The sequence below is a fragment of the Heterocephalus glaber genome, unplaced genomic scaffold (genome assembly GCF_053883595.1).
Source record: "Heterocephalus glaber isolate CG9 unplaced genomic scaffold, H.glaber_assembly_v1.0 deba00000738, whole genome shotgun sequence".
In the NCBI taxonomy this organism is placed as follows: Eukaryota; Metazoa; Chordata; class Mammalia; order Rodentia; family Bathyergidae; genus Heterocephalus; species Heterocephalus glaber.
In genome coordinates this window covers 12,979,021-12,996,066 of record NW_028258161.1, presented here as the reverse complement: position 1 = coordinate 12,996,066, position 17,046 = coordinate 12,979,021, and the positions used below count along the sequence as shown (strand labels likewise).

General features: G+C 41.3%; 2 long non-coding RNA genes across 2 annotated transcripts in view; both read right to left on the bottom strand.

Annotated features, from left to right (window-relative positions):
- LOC147829150 (uncharacterized) overlaps window positions 1-14,933 on the bottom strand; it is a 53,760-nt gene extending 38,827 nt beyond the window's left edge. The window contains exon 1 of the long non-coding RNA XR_015449571.1: window positions 13,180-14,933. This is a non-coding gene — a long non-coding RNA (uncharacterized LOC147829150). The remainder of the gene's footprint in view (window positions 1-13,179) is intronic.
- The window catches only part of LOC110345249 (uncharacterized), a 33,105-nt gene continuing 30,992 nt past the window's right edge, over window positions 14,934-17,046 (bottom strand). Inside the window, exon 5 of the long non-coding RNA XR_015449570.1 lies at window positions 14,934-16,820. This is a non-coding gene — a long non-coding RNA (uncharacterized LOC110345249). The remainder of the gene's footprint in view (window positions 16,821-17,046) is intronic.

Genomic DNA, 17,046 nt, shown 5'->3' with positions numbered 1-17,046 from the left:
ATGTACTTCAGGCCCTAAAGGAAAACAGCCTCCAACCCACATTGATGTACCCTGCAAAACTATCTTTCAAAATGGATGGAGAAATAAGATACTTTCATGACAAAGAGCTCCTCAGGAACTTCATAAATACAAAACAGGCACTCCAAAAAGTTTTAGGCAATACCCTAGGAAAAGACAATGAGGATCACAACCCCAGCAAACCCAGCAGAATGAATCCATTGGGCATGACAAATTAAACGCAAAGGGGGAGAATCCAACAAAAAGAAAAAGTCATGACAAGGCTTTTAAAACTTTTAACTTCATCTCTCTAATGAGTGTATAATTCAATCTTGTTATTGTACTAATTAGTATTTTTCTGATTCTAGAGTTGCACAGCTTTCCCTGTGCTATACTAGCTATTTATCATCTTCTTATGTCTACTTTTTAATTGGGTTGTCTATTAATGAGCTCTAAGAATTCTTTATATATTCTGGTCATAGGTTATATGCATTGTAAATATGGTCTGTTTAAGGACTTTTCATTTTAATGATGTCATTTAAAGTTCTAAATTTTGATGGAATCTCATTTATCAATTTTTTTCTTTTATACATCATGTCTTTTGTATACTAGGTAGTTCTTGCCTACCCTGAATTCATAAACATTTTCCCTTATAATTTCTTCTTAAAGTTTTATACTTTTAGGCTTTCATATTTAGGTTCATAGATCCTTTCAAGTTATTTTCATGTATGGAAATAAAGGGTTGAGGTTAATTTTTTATATACGGATACCAGGTGTTCTAGTGCCGTTTGCTGAAAACACTATCTCTTCCTCGGCTCTTGAATCGAGTTTATATTCTATAAAATGCTAATGTTAAATAATCTTTCAAAACTCAGTGGACCATATATGTGTGGTTCTATTTCTAGATTCTCTGTTTTATTCCAATGATCTATATGTCTTTCCTTACACCAACACTGCCTTGATTACTGTAGCTTTAGAAGAAGTCTTAAAATTAGGTACTAAACGTCTTCCAACACTGTTTTTGTTTTTGTTTTTAACTTTTCTAGGTCCTTTGTACTCCTACATAACTTTTAAATTTCAATATCCAATTCTTCATTTGTAGCAAGTACACACAGACCTGAATTTTTATATATACCTTGTGTTTTCTAATCCTGCTAAATTCAAATACAAGTTCTAGGGGCTCCTGGAGATTTCTTCATATTTTCTCTGTAGATGATCATTTCATCTACATATAAAGATTTTGCTTCTACCTTGCCAATCCTATCCTAATTGTGTCATTTTATTGCCAGATTTTTTTGGTGGGGACTAGGTTTCAAAGTTTAATGGACAGATAAAGAGTAAGCATATCTGCCCTTGTTCCCCACCTTAAGGAGAAAGCATTGTGTCTTCTCCATTCATATAAGGTGTTCTCGCTGGAAGTATGGAGTACATGTCTTTAATCTGTTGAGAAGGTTCTGTTCTACTTCTAGGCTCCTGATAGCTTTTACCATGAACAGCTACAGAATTTAGTCCAATACTTTTTCTCCAACTAGTGACAGCATCATATGGCTTTTTCCTTTCCTCTGTTAAAAGGATGATTTTGGGGGGTGGATCTTCCAGTGCTGAACCAACACTGCCATCCCTATAATAAAACCACTTTCTACATCCTGCCAGATCTGACTTCCAATAGTTTGTTTTGGTCAACAAATTTCTATCTATGTTCATACTTTTTCTTCTATTATCTTTATCCAGTTTTAGAATTAGCACAATGCTGAGTTCCTAAAATGAGGGGAGAAGTGTTCCTTTTTTCTGCTTTAATTGTTTCATATAATTTATCAGTTAAAATGTTTATGAGCCTGCTGTTGTCATATAGGTAGGTTTTCAAGCTAGGAATATACTTTCTTTAATAGGTGCTATTCAAATTTTATATTTCCTCCAGAGTTAGTTTCATTAATTTTTCTTCCAAGGTACTTCTTAGAAGTTGTCAAATTTATTTCAAAAAAGATTTTTGTAATATGCTTTCTATATCCTTTTAAATTCTGTAAAATCTGTGGTAATGTCTCCTAGATCTTAATATTGTAATTTAAAAATGTATAACTGATATTGTGTAACAGGAAGAAAAGGTCTAAAAGAGCAGGGGAATTGGGAGGGGTAGGGGAAGAGAAAAAAAGGAAAGGAAAAATATGAGAAGAGGAAAAAAAAATGGAAACAAGGTCTTTGCAAATAGGGAAGGGTGGAGGGGGTGAAGGGAGGGCAAGGGAAGGAGAAAAAAAACAAGAACCAAGATACTCATGTAAAGGTACAAGATCCCAATGATGAATGTAACTGTATTTTATACCAAAAATATACCTATAAACTTAGTGGGAATAAAAAAGAAAACACAGAAGTAATAGACAGATTCCTAGATATATATGAATTACCAAAGATGAATCAAGAAGATATAAGAATTCTAAACCCAATACTAATAAATGAAATAGAAGATGTAATTAGAAACCTACAAAGAAAAGCCCAGATCCTGACGGATTCACTGCTGAATTCTATAAGAAATTTAGAGAAGATCTAAGGCCACTACTCCTCAAACTCTTTAATAAAATTGAAAGAGAAGCAATGTGCCTAAAGTCAATCCTGAAAGCAAACATTACCTTGATACAAATACCAGAGAAGAATCCAACCAAAAACGAGAACTACAGGCCAATCTTCCTAATGAACATAGCTGCAAAAATCCTCAGTAAGATACTGGCAAACAGAACGTGACAAATCATAAGAAGATCATACACCATGACCAAGTAGGATTCATCCCAGGGATGTAGGGTTGGTTCAACATATACAAATCAAATTTAATACACCATATTAACAGAACCAAAGACAAAAACCACATGGTCATCTCAATAGACACAGAAAAAGCATTTGACAAAGTCCAACACCCACTCGTGATAAAGCCCTGCAGAAAATTGGAATAGATGATCTTTATCTCAATCTCATAAAAGCCATCTATGCCAACAAAAAACAGCCAACAGCATACTAAATGGACAAAAACTAAAAGCTTTCACTCTAAGATCAGGAACAAGACAACTTATTCAATATAGATTTGGATACATCAGCCAGAGCAATTAGACAGGAGAAACAAACAGAATGTGGGTAGGAAGAAAAGTTAAATTATTATTATTTGCACATGACACAATACTCTACATAGATGACTGAAAAACTCCACCAAAAGACTTCTAGATTTAATAACCAAATTCAGTAGTGTAGCTGGGTAGAAAGTCAACACTCAGATATCAATAGCATTCCTGTCACAAATAGCAAACTCACTGAGAGAGAAATTAGGGTGACTACACCTTTCACAATATCATGAAGAAAAAATGAAATACTTAGGAATCAGTCTAACCAAGGAAGTAAAAGACCTTTACATTGAAAATTGCAGTTCTCTGAAAAAGGAGATTAAAGAGGACATCAGACAATGGTAACATATCCCTTGTTCCTGGGTAGGAAGAACCGATATTGTGAAAATGGCCATACTTCCAAAATTGTTACACAGATTTAATGCAATCCTGATTTTTAAAAAAATACCAATAGCATATCTCCCAGAATTAGAGAAAACAATCCTAAAATTCATTTGGAACCAGAAAAGACCTAGAATACCAAAAGCAATTCCAGGCAACAAAGCCAAAGCAGTGGGCATCAGAATCCCTGACTTGAAATTATACTACAGAGCTACTGTGATTAAAAAAAAAAAAAAAAAAAAAACATGGCTGGGGATTTAGCTCAGTGGTTTTGCAGCCTGCTGCACAAGCACAAGGACCCAAGTTCAATCCCAGGTACCAAAAAAACAAAACAAAACAAAACAAAACAAAACAAAAAACAGCATGTTACTGGCAAAAAAAGAAAACCAGACCAAGGATCAGTGGAACAGATTAGAGGATACAGAAACAACTCTTAACACACTCAGCTCCCTTATCTTTGACAAAGGAGTCAAACACCTTCACTGGAAGAAAGATAGCCTGTTTAATAAATGGTGCTGGGAAAACTGGCTTTCCACATGCTGAAGACCCATATCTCTCACTATGCCCTAAACTAAAATCAAAATAGATAAAAGATCTAATTATTAAAACAGAAACACTAAATCTGCTGGAAGATTGAATAGCTAGAACTCTCAAAGACATTGGTGTAGGCCAAGACTTTATGAACAAAACCCAGATCACTCGGGAAATATCACAAAGAATCAAAAACTGAGTTCTCAACTCATTAAAAAGCTTTGGCACGGCAAAAGAAACCACCCACATAGTGAACAGACAACCCACAGTGTGGGAGCAATATTTGCCAGTTCTTCCTCAGACAAAGGACTAATATCTAGAATATATAAAGAACTCAAAAAAATCAGATCCCCAAAATTTAAAGACCCAATCCAAAAATTGGCATCTGAAATAAAAAGACATTTCTCAGATGAAGAAGTAGAAATAACAAATACATATATGAAAAAATGTTCAGCATCACTGGTGATGCTGGTGGGGTTGTGGAGAGAATGGAACCCTTCTCCACTGTTCGTGGGAGTGCAGACTGGTGCAACCACTGTGGAAATCAGTGTGGAGATACCTCAAAGAACTAGGACTAGAGGTTCCATTTGACCCAGGTATTCTCCTTCTGGGTATTTTCCCAAAAGAATTAAAAGCATTATACCACAGCAATATATGCGCACCCATGTTTATAGCAGCATAGTGATAGCTAAATTTTGGAAACAGCTCAAATGCCCATCAATCAATGAATGGATAAAGATGTGGGGGTTTTTTGTATACAATGGAGTACTACTCAGCCATAAAGGAGGGTAAACTTGAGACATTTCTAGCTAAATAGATGCACCTTGAGACCATACTCTTAAGTGAAATAAATAAGACACACATGTTTAAAAATACTGCATTGTTTCTCTGGTGTGAGAAACTGAAAGGGTAAATGAGGACGAAAATGTATAATAGATAATGTGACATAGGAAAAAAATGTTCAAATGGGCAGGGGAACAAGGGAGGGGGAGGGGGAAAGCAAGGAATGGGAAAAAAAAGAAAGAAGAGAAGGAAAAATGGAAACAAAGATTTTGTAAATAAGGAGAGGAAGAGGGGTTGGAGGGGAGGGAAATGGGAAAAAAAGAATCTAGATATATCCTGCTCAGGTACAAATTCCCTACGATGAATGTGATCACTAAGTCTATCTAAACTGTGCGAATAAAATTTTAAAGAAAGACTGGCGTGCTTCCGTGTTGGTGAATGCACCAAGTGCAGGCAGGGATGTGTCCTCAAGGCAGCATTAAACGCTGCACAGCCTACCACCTTGCCCTGACTCTTCAATTTACTGTGCCTGGGTTGTTTTCTTCATAATAAACCAGTTGTGTTAAGTATTTTCTTGAATTCTGGAGTTGCTCTTACAAACTATCAAACCTGAGAGAAGTCCTGGGAATCTCCAAATTTATGGTCAGTTGGGAAGAAATCCTGGTAGCGGGGGGACCTGTGGCTGATCTCTCAAGGGAGGACAGTTTTGTGGGACCAAGTGCCCCACTTGGGAGGGCCATGCTAACTCCAGTAGTTAGTGTGAGGATTGAACTGTAGACGTGCCGCTGGCTTCAGAGAATCAGACGGCTGAATGATGGAAAGACACAATAATCCATGACTGTTCTCATTCTATATAAAAAGAAGCTATAACAAAGTGATGTTGAGAGACACCCAAATAAGGAGAGCACTGGGACTGTAGTCCAGACTGCCTGACCCAGAGTCCACATCCATCACCTTTAGTAGATGCCCTGTGTCTGGATTCCAGGCACACTGGCTTTCTGCTCATTCCACTCCTCTTACCCAGAACCCTCTCTCCTCCATACCTGTATTCTATGCTCTGCAAAGGCCGAGCCCGTGCCAGCTGCTACCCAACCCATGCCATAGCCATAGAACACAACCCGCATGCCTGCAATGGCAGGGATGGAACTCGCCTCCAGACCCTGTCCTCACACTGGATTTCCTAGCATTGTTGACATTAAGGCCACACCCGCTGAGACAGGAACACTTAGGTGATCACAATCCTGGGAGGCTCAGGACGGTTCTGACACTGTCTTTGGCTCAAGGACACCAATGGCCTTGTCAAATCTCCCTTGGGCTGCACGTGCTCTCACCCAACTCTCTCCTCTTTCCTCCATGCAGGGCCAGCCTTGCAAGGTGGCCTGCCGTGTCCCCAGGCTTCTCAGCCTCCTCTCCACATTCTCAGAGCCGGGGCTCCCCTAGCTGAACCCCTGCACATGCAGAGTCTGCTGCTTGAAAGCCTCACATGAACACAATCTCCTGAGTTAAAAAAAGTTTCCCCTCTGCTGAGCCTCTGGAGTGAGTGCCTCATCAGTACCTCTTGCGACCCAGAACATCATCTGCCATGGACCACTAGTGCTGACTCTCCTCCTCCACTCAACTTGAAGCTGCTCTCGATGCTCTGAGTCATGCTTTTATCCTGCTATCCAGCTTGTACATGGTCAACAAACATTTGGTGACTTTGTAGATGAATAAAGATGTGAGAAGAGGGAACACAGCGTAGCAAGGAGATGTGTTCTGAAGTGTGCTTTCTGGGATGTTGAAGGAGTTAGGGGGAGGCAATTCCATGGACAATTAATTTTAGGAGTGGCTGAGCGAAGCAAAAATTAACATGTCTTTACTGTAAGATTTCTCAGAGAATCCAAGGCACTGATTCCGTTTTGTAGCACTCCAAGAAGCAGAGTCCTTACAGGATCATAGCACTGGTGTTCTGAGGACCCCAATTTGGATGGATTTAATTAGGAAGATGAGGGGCACGATGCGTCTGAGCTGGGTCCCAAGGAACTGCATGGACTTCAGTAGACTGAGTGGAGAAAGAGGAAGGACTTTCCAAGCCCATCTCATAACCTACGGAGGCAGAAAGGTGTGAGGCACCGGCAGGAAAGAAGAGGTAGACTGTTGGTCTGTAAGGTTCCATGGGAGCCTGCAGGAGGACGAGACCAAGAAGGAAGGTCACAGAGCAGCCGTATTTCCAACTATGATAGTGGTATTTATTATGTGACACTGGAGGTTCCTGCCATAGGAAATGACGGACTAAATGATGACAAAGGGCACCGCTAGTTTCAATTAGAAAGCCATACTGGGTGTGTAATGGCTTGGTAAGCAGAATTCCACATGCTGCAAAATGCCACGGGAAGCAATCTCAAATTTTATATCCAAGGCAACTTGTTCGTCACATTACTAGATCCATAGTTGTAATAGGGCTTCTATCCTGTTTAACATTCTACTCTGCAATAAATGTTGTGAAAAGACTATTTAAACCCCACCAGGATGAACAAATCCTTTTGCATCTTCTTTGGGACAGAAATGGTAAATCATGTATCTTCAATTTCTTGGCTCTTTGCAGGGGCCCCCAGATTTGTAGCCCATCCTTACATCACTGGGGCAGTCAAAGTTTGTGTCCTTTAAGCAAGTGTGATGTTTGTTCACTCGGAGAGATACCTAGTGCATGTGGGCATTATCTTACAACCAAAGCCAGCGTGGGGCACAATGCAAACTCAGTGCCAATGTACACACACAACTTCCTCAGTGAGTCAGGGAGCAAACCCATCACACTGCTGCTGTTTGGGCTGTGAAGAAAGCCAGCTTGTTGCAGATTTAAGGTTCTTCTAACCAGTACCATTTTTACTCCAATGACATGGAGAGCAAATACTATTTTGAAAATGGACAGTATGTCAATCCTCAATATTAAGTGGTAAAGTTGGACAAATCGTACTCGAGATCTAATGTTTCCTTGGATTATATGATCCCAAAGAATCATTTTAAATTTAAATTATTTTTAATTTTAAGCGTCAATATTTCAGGTTTTCATTATTTCAAATCAATACAGGAACATTTTCAAACTGTTCCCAAGCCAACATTTGTTTTGGTGCTTGTAATAAGTTAGAGAGGGATGTTTCCTGACGGTTTCTTCAGTTATTAAAATGTCTTTGCAGTTATACTTCTTAAGATGCAAGTAAGATGTGTGTCTTTCAATCTGTCTGGTTTTTCTAAACTTTAATTCTTTTCTCTGTTAGTGTATAACGTAAGGACTTTTTCCCAACATTTCTCAGTCTAAACCTGCAAACAATCCCACTCTGTCAGGGTGGTATCAAAGAGAAACCTTTGACAACAGGAGACCCGAAAAGATTTGTTCATTCCTTCTCAGCACGAGTTCTTGCCCTGGGGCCTTTGTTCATGTTTCTCCCCCGAGTCCCTTCCCTCCTCACCAGATTACCTTGCATCACCTAGAGAAACCTTCCAAGCCATATCTGAGTGTGCTTCTTTGATATCTCATAGGCTTTTCCTACTCTTTCTTAGAACTCAGCACAGGTCTAATGTGTGTGATTATTTGGCAGTAGTCTGATTTCCCCTGGAACCTAATCCTCCTGAGATAAGAGATCTAATAGATCTTTATAATCACACAAATGTGAAGCTACATTTAATCCAGATGCTTCAAACCCTTTAGAATGATTCCCCAAAAGTCATCTGATTTGGAAAATTCCCAGTGGAAACTGGAAAGTGAACAAGAACCATAAAATAATGGGGAAAGTGTTGCTGATTTTAGAAGGATATTTGACCTACTTCAGGCAGTAAAAATAAATTTTGAGATTAATCTGTCTAATCAGAGAGACAATGTTCTGACACAACTGCTGAAGAGAAAAAAAAAGATGATGCAAGTTAAATGTTAAATTAAGGGGCAGGATAAGTATAGAGATACTGTAACGATAAAAATATTAAGAACTTGGCCTTGATGAATGTAGAAAATCTAGACAAATGGATGAATTTTTGAAAAAATACAAAATGCCAAACAAAATGCAGCACCCAAGGAAAGAGAAATATTGAATACATCAATAATTACCAGGAGAATTAAATTCAAGTTTCCAAAAAGTATCCAGGCTCCAAAAAGTACTATTGGTTCATTTTCATGGAGAAGATAATATTGCTTGTACTCTTGTTTCTAAAGGTGGATAAGAATCATATGAGAAAAGTAACTTCTACTTATGAGTCCAACACAGAATATTGGTTAACCAAGAGCAGTGGTTATTGACAATAACATTGCAACCATCAAGAAGGATTTATCCAGCTGAGTGTGGTGACACACTCCTATAATACTAGCACTTTAGGAGGCTGAAGCAGGAGGGTCACAAGTTTGAGCCTAACCTGGGCCACTTAGTCACTCATCAAGACCCTGTCACGGGGTGGGGGGGGGGGGGGCTGGGGATATAGCTCAGTGGGAAAGTCCTGGGTTAAATTCTCAGTACAAAACAAACCAAAACGAGAGTAAACAGAATAAACCTTACCCTGGAAAGCCAAGTATGATTTAGCTGGAAAAGCAGTCGTATTAAGTCCACAGTAAACAACTAAAGGGAAAAAATGTTATCATGATAACACATGTAAAGTACTAGATAACATTCAACACCTACTCATGATTTTTATTTTTAAAACAGTTCACAAAGCTAGGACTGTAAGAGTACTTTCTTATTGAGGTGAAATTTAAACACCAAAAACTTAACATAATTTGTTAACAAAATATCACACTTCATAGAGAAAACTACACAGTCCCTTAAAGGTTGGAAATGACTCCTGGCACCATCACTATGAACTTGGAATTGTTATGAGACAAGAAAAGGAAGTAAGATCTAAAAGAATTCAAAAAGAAGAGGGAAAACTGTCTTTACTTGCAGATACGGCCATCTATATGGAAAGCCCAACACGGGACTTGACTCTGTTCCACATGTAAGGAGCTGGTGACTTCCCGCTCCATCCAGACAAGGGAAAGTCTGAACAACGTGAAAAACCAACAACTCTTACAGGTCTGCGAGAGAAGTGAGGTAACGGGAAACCACTGCCCCAAACCAGAGACAGAGGCCACAATACACCAGCGCAGAAACCTCTGCGGAGCAAGTCCGGGGTAGAAAGGCCGAGCTGCAGCGGACGTGGCTGGAGGCTCCTCGGGGTGAGGGTTTACAGTAAGGATGAGCCCCAGAACGCTCTGGCGCTGGGCGGCAGGCCTCCCGGGAAGGCAAGTGCACCCTGGGGTTCTGCGGCTGACCCGAGGGTCAGTTAGAGGAGGGTCGCGGGGCGTGGCCTGAAAGGGGAGTCTCCTCCTCGGCTCCTCCCGTCTCTCGGCTCCTGGCAACCACCCAGGGAGCAGCGCTCCCCCCAGACCCTTCCACCAGCTGGCTCTGCCTTTGAGCCAGCCAGTCACGGACTGTGACCGCACGCCAAAAGAAATCTCTCCTCTCCAAACTGTGGGTGCCGGTTATTGCCTCTCAGTGAAGAGGGAAGCCACTGAGACGCTCCGTGTGGACAAGCCCGAGAGATGAGAGATGAGAGATGAGAGATGAAAACTTCATCTATGACCCAGCCATAGAGGGGCCGCACCTGTTGCTGACTTTTTTCTCTGAGTTTCACCAGAATCGCACAATAGGAATCAGGGAAACACACTCTCATACATCCGACTGGAGCGAGGGAGAAGGGGCTGGTTTTGAGATACACCGAGTATTCTGTTCTTTGTACGAAAGTCTACCTTGGGGAGAAAGTCGTTCATCGCAGCCCAACCCGCTGGGATTTTATTAAAGCCTGGGTGCCTGAGGGGAAGGAAAACCCAACTCCTTCCCTCTCACTGCCTCAGGAGAATAAAATGCAGGACATTTACAAGGTTCACAGCCCAGAGCCATAGATGCTAAGACACAGAGGCCTGATCACAGGGCGGGAAGACACTTTCTCTGCCCTCCACCTCCACGTCACCAAGGGCCTGGTCACAGCACTGTCCTGCACTTGGTATGTGCTGTTCGTTTACCAAGAAACAAGCGCAAGACAGAAGGAAGCAAAGATAAACATAGCTTGAGGAGATGGGCAAGCATCAGAACCAGCCATGGTGAGGATGCTGGAATTGTCAGACCAGGAATTTAAACCAGTTATGATTAATACACTGAGGGTTTAACAGATGAAGTAGACAGCATGCAAGAACACAAGGGCAGTATGGGCAGAGGAATGGAAACCCTGAGAAAGAACCACAGAGAAGAGCTGGAGCTCAGAACCGATACTGATAGGAAGAACAAAAGCCTTTCATGGGCTTATTTGCAGACTGGGTGCAGCTGAGGAAGGAATATCTGAGACAAGAAAAAGAAGAGCACAAAATAATTCAAGAAGATGCCTCTTCACAAATGTGATACATACTACACGAAAACCCATCTCCAGTTCCAGACGTAAAGAGTGTGGGATACAAATCCACCCTAGAAACAAGTAAAAGGCTTGAGGATATCTCAGCAGAATCCCCCTAAACTGAAAAGGAAAGAGACAATGACAAAAGCAAAACAAAAAACCCAGAACAGAATGAACTGTGGAACAACTACAAAAGGTGTCAAATATATACACTTAAGGGAAGTATCAGAAAGAGATAAAAGGAACAGAAGAAATATTTGAAACAGGAGTGACTGATAATTTCCCCCAAATTAATATCAGACACAAACCACAGATCCAGGAACTCAGAATATTAGGCAGGATAAGTACCCAAAAGTCACCCATAGTCTTTTCAAACCAGAAAATTAAAGAAAAAAATCCTTACGGAAGTCACAAGGGAAAAAACTCTTCACTCATAGAGGAGCAAAAATAAGAATTTTGCTCCTCAGAAACCAAGGAAGAATGGAGTGTGGAGTGAAATATTGAAATTTCTGGGAGAAAAACTAACCAAACCTTGAATTCTGAACCTCGTAAAACTGCACTTCCAAAGTGAGGGAGAAATGAAGACTTTCTTGGGCCAACAAAAATTGAGGGAATGTTAAAATAATTTCTTTAGAGACAAGAAAAATAATATATGTACCTCAGAAATCAGATCTACGTAAAGGAAGGAGGAGCAGTGAAGAAAGAATAAGTGGAGGTAAAATTAAAAGTTTTTGCTCCTTATTCTTAGTTGACTTAACAAATGACAGTTGACTCAAAAATCACTGCCACGGAGCACGGCGGCAGAATAGAAACAGTGGGCTTCATTAGGCCATGCAAGTCCAGTGACGTCCACCAAGAGACACAGACACCTCAGGGGAAACCCCAAACTTGGGAAGAAGTCTGAGGCACCTGTGTGGACCACAAAGCTGAATGAAAACCGCATTTGAAGGGCAAGAGAAATGGTTTCACTCTGACCATACCCCTGCCCCAAGTTGGCACAGTGCCACACAGAAAACCCGCAGACTCAATTTCCGCAGTGGGCAAAGAAAACCAGAATGGACATCCAGCTCTCCCTCGTATCCCAAAATGCTTCCTAGGAAGCCCGCTCTTGTCTCACCTGAGATACGCAGGGGGAAATAACACAGCCAGAACACCTGGGACCAGGTAGCGAGAAAGAAAGGAGGGAGCCCGCAGCAGCCAGCACATGCGTATTGGCGCATTCTCCAATTCTGCCCAGTCAGAGGCGCCGGCTAAGGGCAAACCCATCTCCAAAGCTGAGCTGTTTGCTCCTACAGTGGTGTGAGTGAAGTCCTACCGGCCTTGGGTCCCTACTCAGCATCCAGGACTAACCTTCTCTACCCAGTGCCCACCACAGTGCATTTCAGCAGACAAAAGGGCTGCTAACACTACACCTGGGGATTTAAGGAGTCCTCAGCATGGCCCACATAGCTTGGCTCCATCTGTAGCAAATTTTGGCAAAAGCAGAGGCAAAATCTGTCACACCTGGAAATTTAAACAGCAATTGGCACCCTCTCCCAGACAAAGGAGAGACAAGTACTGGAACAAATTTCACCGAGGTGAAGGGTCTAGTTCTGCCCCGCATTGGTGTTTGAACAGTACGGGGTAGAGTCTCAAAGCCCACCCCCAAACCCTGCCTAAACATGGAGACAAATGTCAAACAAGCATTTCTGGGCGTGCCAGCTGCTCCCGTCCACCTAAACGAAGCCCTGTCTAGCTACAGAACTCCCTGTTGCCACCTGTCCACCCTGACGATCTGATCGGTGGTTATCACGGTGGGCATGTGGAAGCCCTGCTGAGTGCTGAGTGCAGAGTGCAGCCAGGGGTCTTGCCAGGCAGCGGAGCCCAACCAGCCGCCCTCCTGAACTTGGAGTCAAGGCAGAATCCCACCGCCCAGAGAACCTGTTAGTTACCTTGCTCTCATTGCTGAGTCAAAATACCTGACACCCAAGTTAGAGGGGAAGGGGTTTATTGGGCTTACAGTTCACAAAGTTTTCAGTCCATAATCCGCCAGCTCCGAGGCAGGGATGGCAAACAGGCCTTGCAGAGGAGGAACCACACGGCATGCACGAAGAAGCAAAGCAACGGGGGGCTCAACAGCCTCTTCCTGCCCCTTTTATCCCATCAGACCGTGGCGTTAGGGCGGTGCTAAACCAGTCACTCAGGTGTGGTGGCTTAGTAATCACACGCCCTTAACCCCTGCATCACGAGCTCCAGATTCAGCACCTCAGAACACATGAGGCTTTGAGGAACAGCCAGACCCAACCCTAACAGAACCCAAGAGTACACTCCGCTGCCCAGGGTTGTTACCAGCTGCCCTATCAAGAATCGCAGGCTAGACTAGACAGGGAAGGGATCGCCCCCCAAAGAATTCTTGTTCAAACTGCAAGAGGGGCTTGTCTCCTCACATAAACAGACCCTAATACATGAGAGTCTGGACATCATGACACCATCAAGTAAACTAACAGAGCTCCAAAAATGGACCCTAAGTAAAGGGAAAACTGCAAAGTGACAACGAATTCAAATAATCTTGTTAAAGAAGCTCAGAATATGCTGACAAAACTTAAGTGAAATTGGGAAAACAACTTGTGATCAAAACTAGAAGTCTGACAAAGAAGTCAAAACAATTAAAATATACAAATACAGGTACTAAAGATGAAAAACAATGATGAAATTTTCTAAATGCAATAGAAAGTGTAGCAGGATCAGTTAAGCTGAACGATCAGGCTGAGGTGAGCCTGAAGATCGAACATGAAATTTTCCAATCACAGCAAGAAGAAAAAAAACTAAAAAGGATTGAAGAAAGCCTATGCAAATTATGTGACATCATCAAGAAACATAACCTTTGCATAATAGTAATTTTGGAAAGGGAAATGAGGCTAGAAAGCGTATTTTTAAAAATAATGGCTGAAAACTTCCCCAATCTGGGAAAAGATGCCAACAGTGAGGTATAGGAAGTGCAGAGATCATCTATAAAATTCAGTCTAAACAGGAACCCACCAGGACACAAGACACTCACACTATCGAGAATCAGGAACAAAAAAACCTCTGAGAGCAGGAAAAGATAAAAAACATCACATGCAGTGTAGTCTTGACACAAACATCAATGGATGTCCCAGCAGAAATCTTCCAGACAAGGAGAGAGTAGGGTGATACATTCAAAGGAAGGGAAGGGCTGCCAACCAGGAATAAGGAAGAAATAAATTTTCCACACACAGATAAAAAGCTGAGGGAATTCACCATCCCTAGATAGTCCTTAAAGGAATTGCTGAAAGGAGCTCATTAACTAAAATAAAGGCCACCAACTAATACGTTAAAACACAAAAAGACACGAAACTCAATGGTACAAGTAAAACAGAAGCATATTCAGAATAGTCTGGGTCTGTGATGGTCACACATAGAGCTCTTTTATCCCTACTACTAGGGTGAAAAGACAAAACTGCAATAATGATAAGTAACATATAGTATCAAGGGTGCATATTATAAATTGTACAAGATGTTTCATATAAGCCTCATGGTGGCCAAGAAGCAAAAATCTATACTAGATGCAAAACAAAAAATCAGAAATGAAAAAAGACATTACAACCACTGCCACAAAGTACAAAGACTAATGAGAAATTGCTATGAACAATTATAGGCCAATAATTTGGATAACCTAGAAAAAAATGGATCAATTTCTAGATACATAGAACATACCAAAATTGAATCAGAAGGAAATAATCCAAGCAGGCCAGGCTTTTTTTCAAACTACAAAAAGACATAAAGGAAAGGTAAGTACATATCACTAACTAAAAGAAGTCAATCTACAGCCTGTATGATTCCAACCATACAACATTCTGGAAAAGACAAAACTATGGTGGGCTGGGGATTTAGCTCAGTGGTATCGCCGCCTGCCTCGCAAGCAAAAGGTCCCAAGTTCACTATGGAGAGAGTAAAAAACTCAGTGGTTTCCAGCGTTCTGAGGAGGAAGAGATGAATTGGCAGAGCACAGAATATTTGGTGGGCGAGTAGAAATACTCTGTATGATAGGGTAATGTTGGATATATATTATTACACATCTGTCTAGTCCCATAGAATACGCAACACCCAGAATGAATCCTAATGTAAACTATGCACTTTGAATAACAATGATGTGCCAGTGTAGGCTCAATAATTGAAAACATGAACCACTTTGGCACCGGATGTGGATAATGAGAAGACTGTGCATGTGTGTAGCAACAGATTTATGGAATTTCTCTGAAACTTCCCCCTGATTTTTCTGTAAACCTAAAACTGCTATAGAAAATAAGCTCTTAAAATACAGCAGGACCATTAGATGAACCATTATAACTAATGAGCTTTCCTCAGTATTGCAAGATAAAATATCAACTCATAAAAATGAATAGTATTGTTCTTCACCTCTGATAACCAACCTGAAAATATAATAGAAAATAAGATATTGTCACAACTATTATAAAACACTGCCATGTATGTACCTAAGAATATTCCTAATAAATAATGTAAAAGAAAAAATGTAGATAGTTTTAGTTGATACAAAAGAAAATCTGAATAAATATTGAGATATACCATGCTCATCAATGGATAACTTAACCTTCTAAAGTCACTCATTTCCTAATTAATCTGTAAATTGAATCAATGCCTCGCATGATTCCAGCTGGATTATTTGAGGGTTCAAAAACTGTATCATTACATATTCATAGAAAAATAAAAGTGCACAAAATAGGAAAATCAATTTTGAAAACGAAAGCAAACCGGGGAGACATCCATTCTCTTGAATAGTCACACAATTCAAAACTACAGTAATAAAATGTGGTCGTGAGGCAGAAACATCCCAAGAGACAAAGAAAGAGAAATGAGCGTTCGGAAGCAAATTCGTATAGTTCATCATTGCTGCTGGTGGATTCTGTATTTGTGAATTTACCTACTTGCTAAAGTCTACTGTAACACCAGAGTCAGTAGGCACGCTGTCGGCGGTCATTGTCAGACACTTGCCACACATGGTCCCGAGGAGGCTGAACGCAACCACACAGCCTTCTTGTTTCAGCTCAGTGCTGTAAAGCAAGCGTCCTTTTCTCGGTCTACTTATTCAGTGCCATGTTTTTCACGTGCATGTGCATTTTAATGATTTTTCTGTTGAAAGTGACCTGGATGCTTCAGTGCTGGTGGCTGCTAGAGCTCCTAAGCAGGAGGGCAGTGATGCACCCTAAGGTACGCGTGTCAGAGAAGCTGGAGTGGGCATGAGTGACAGTGCGGCTGAGCCCAGTTTGGTGTTAATGAATCAACGACCCAATACATCCCCAGACCGGAAGGAGAAGCTGGCCAATCTCAGCTTGCAGCTGCTCTGCAAAAGGCCAAAATGACATCCAGAGCGCATGAAGAAGCCATGGAACAGGTGGAAAGAAATAAGTTTGTGGATCACAAGATGACGACTGATGATAAACGCATAGCAGACATCATCCTGGGGAAGGCAGAAGGCAGAGAAACTCAGGGTCACCACCAAGGTGGGGAGGGTCGGGCGGATGTCAGGTGCTCTGGCCGGGCTGGCAGCAGTACACGCTTCAGAAGGTGACAGCAGGACAGATGCTACTCGTGCAGGTGAGCCGGGTTCTGGAGATCAGGAGACTGCAGCAGAATTTTTTAAATGCCCTTTAAGTGTTATGCAGGCAAAGGGTTATGGGGAGCAGCAGCTTTTCAACACTACCAGGGCTGGTTTGCTTGGCACAGATTTGGCCAAATAACCCCATATGACACAAATTGTGCCCTAACTCATTTGAACACCATGAAATTAACTATTTGCAAGAAACATATAGTAAATAAAATGGCTTTAAATAGAAGCACACATGGAACA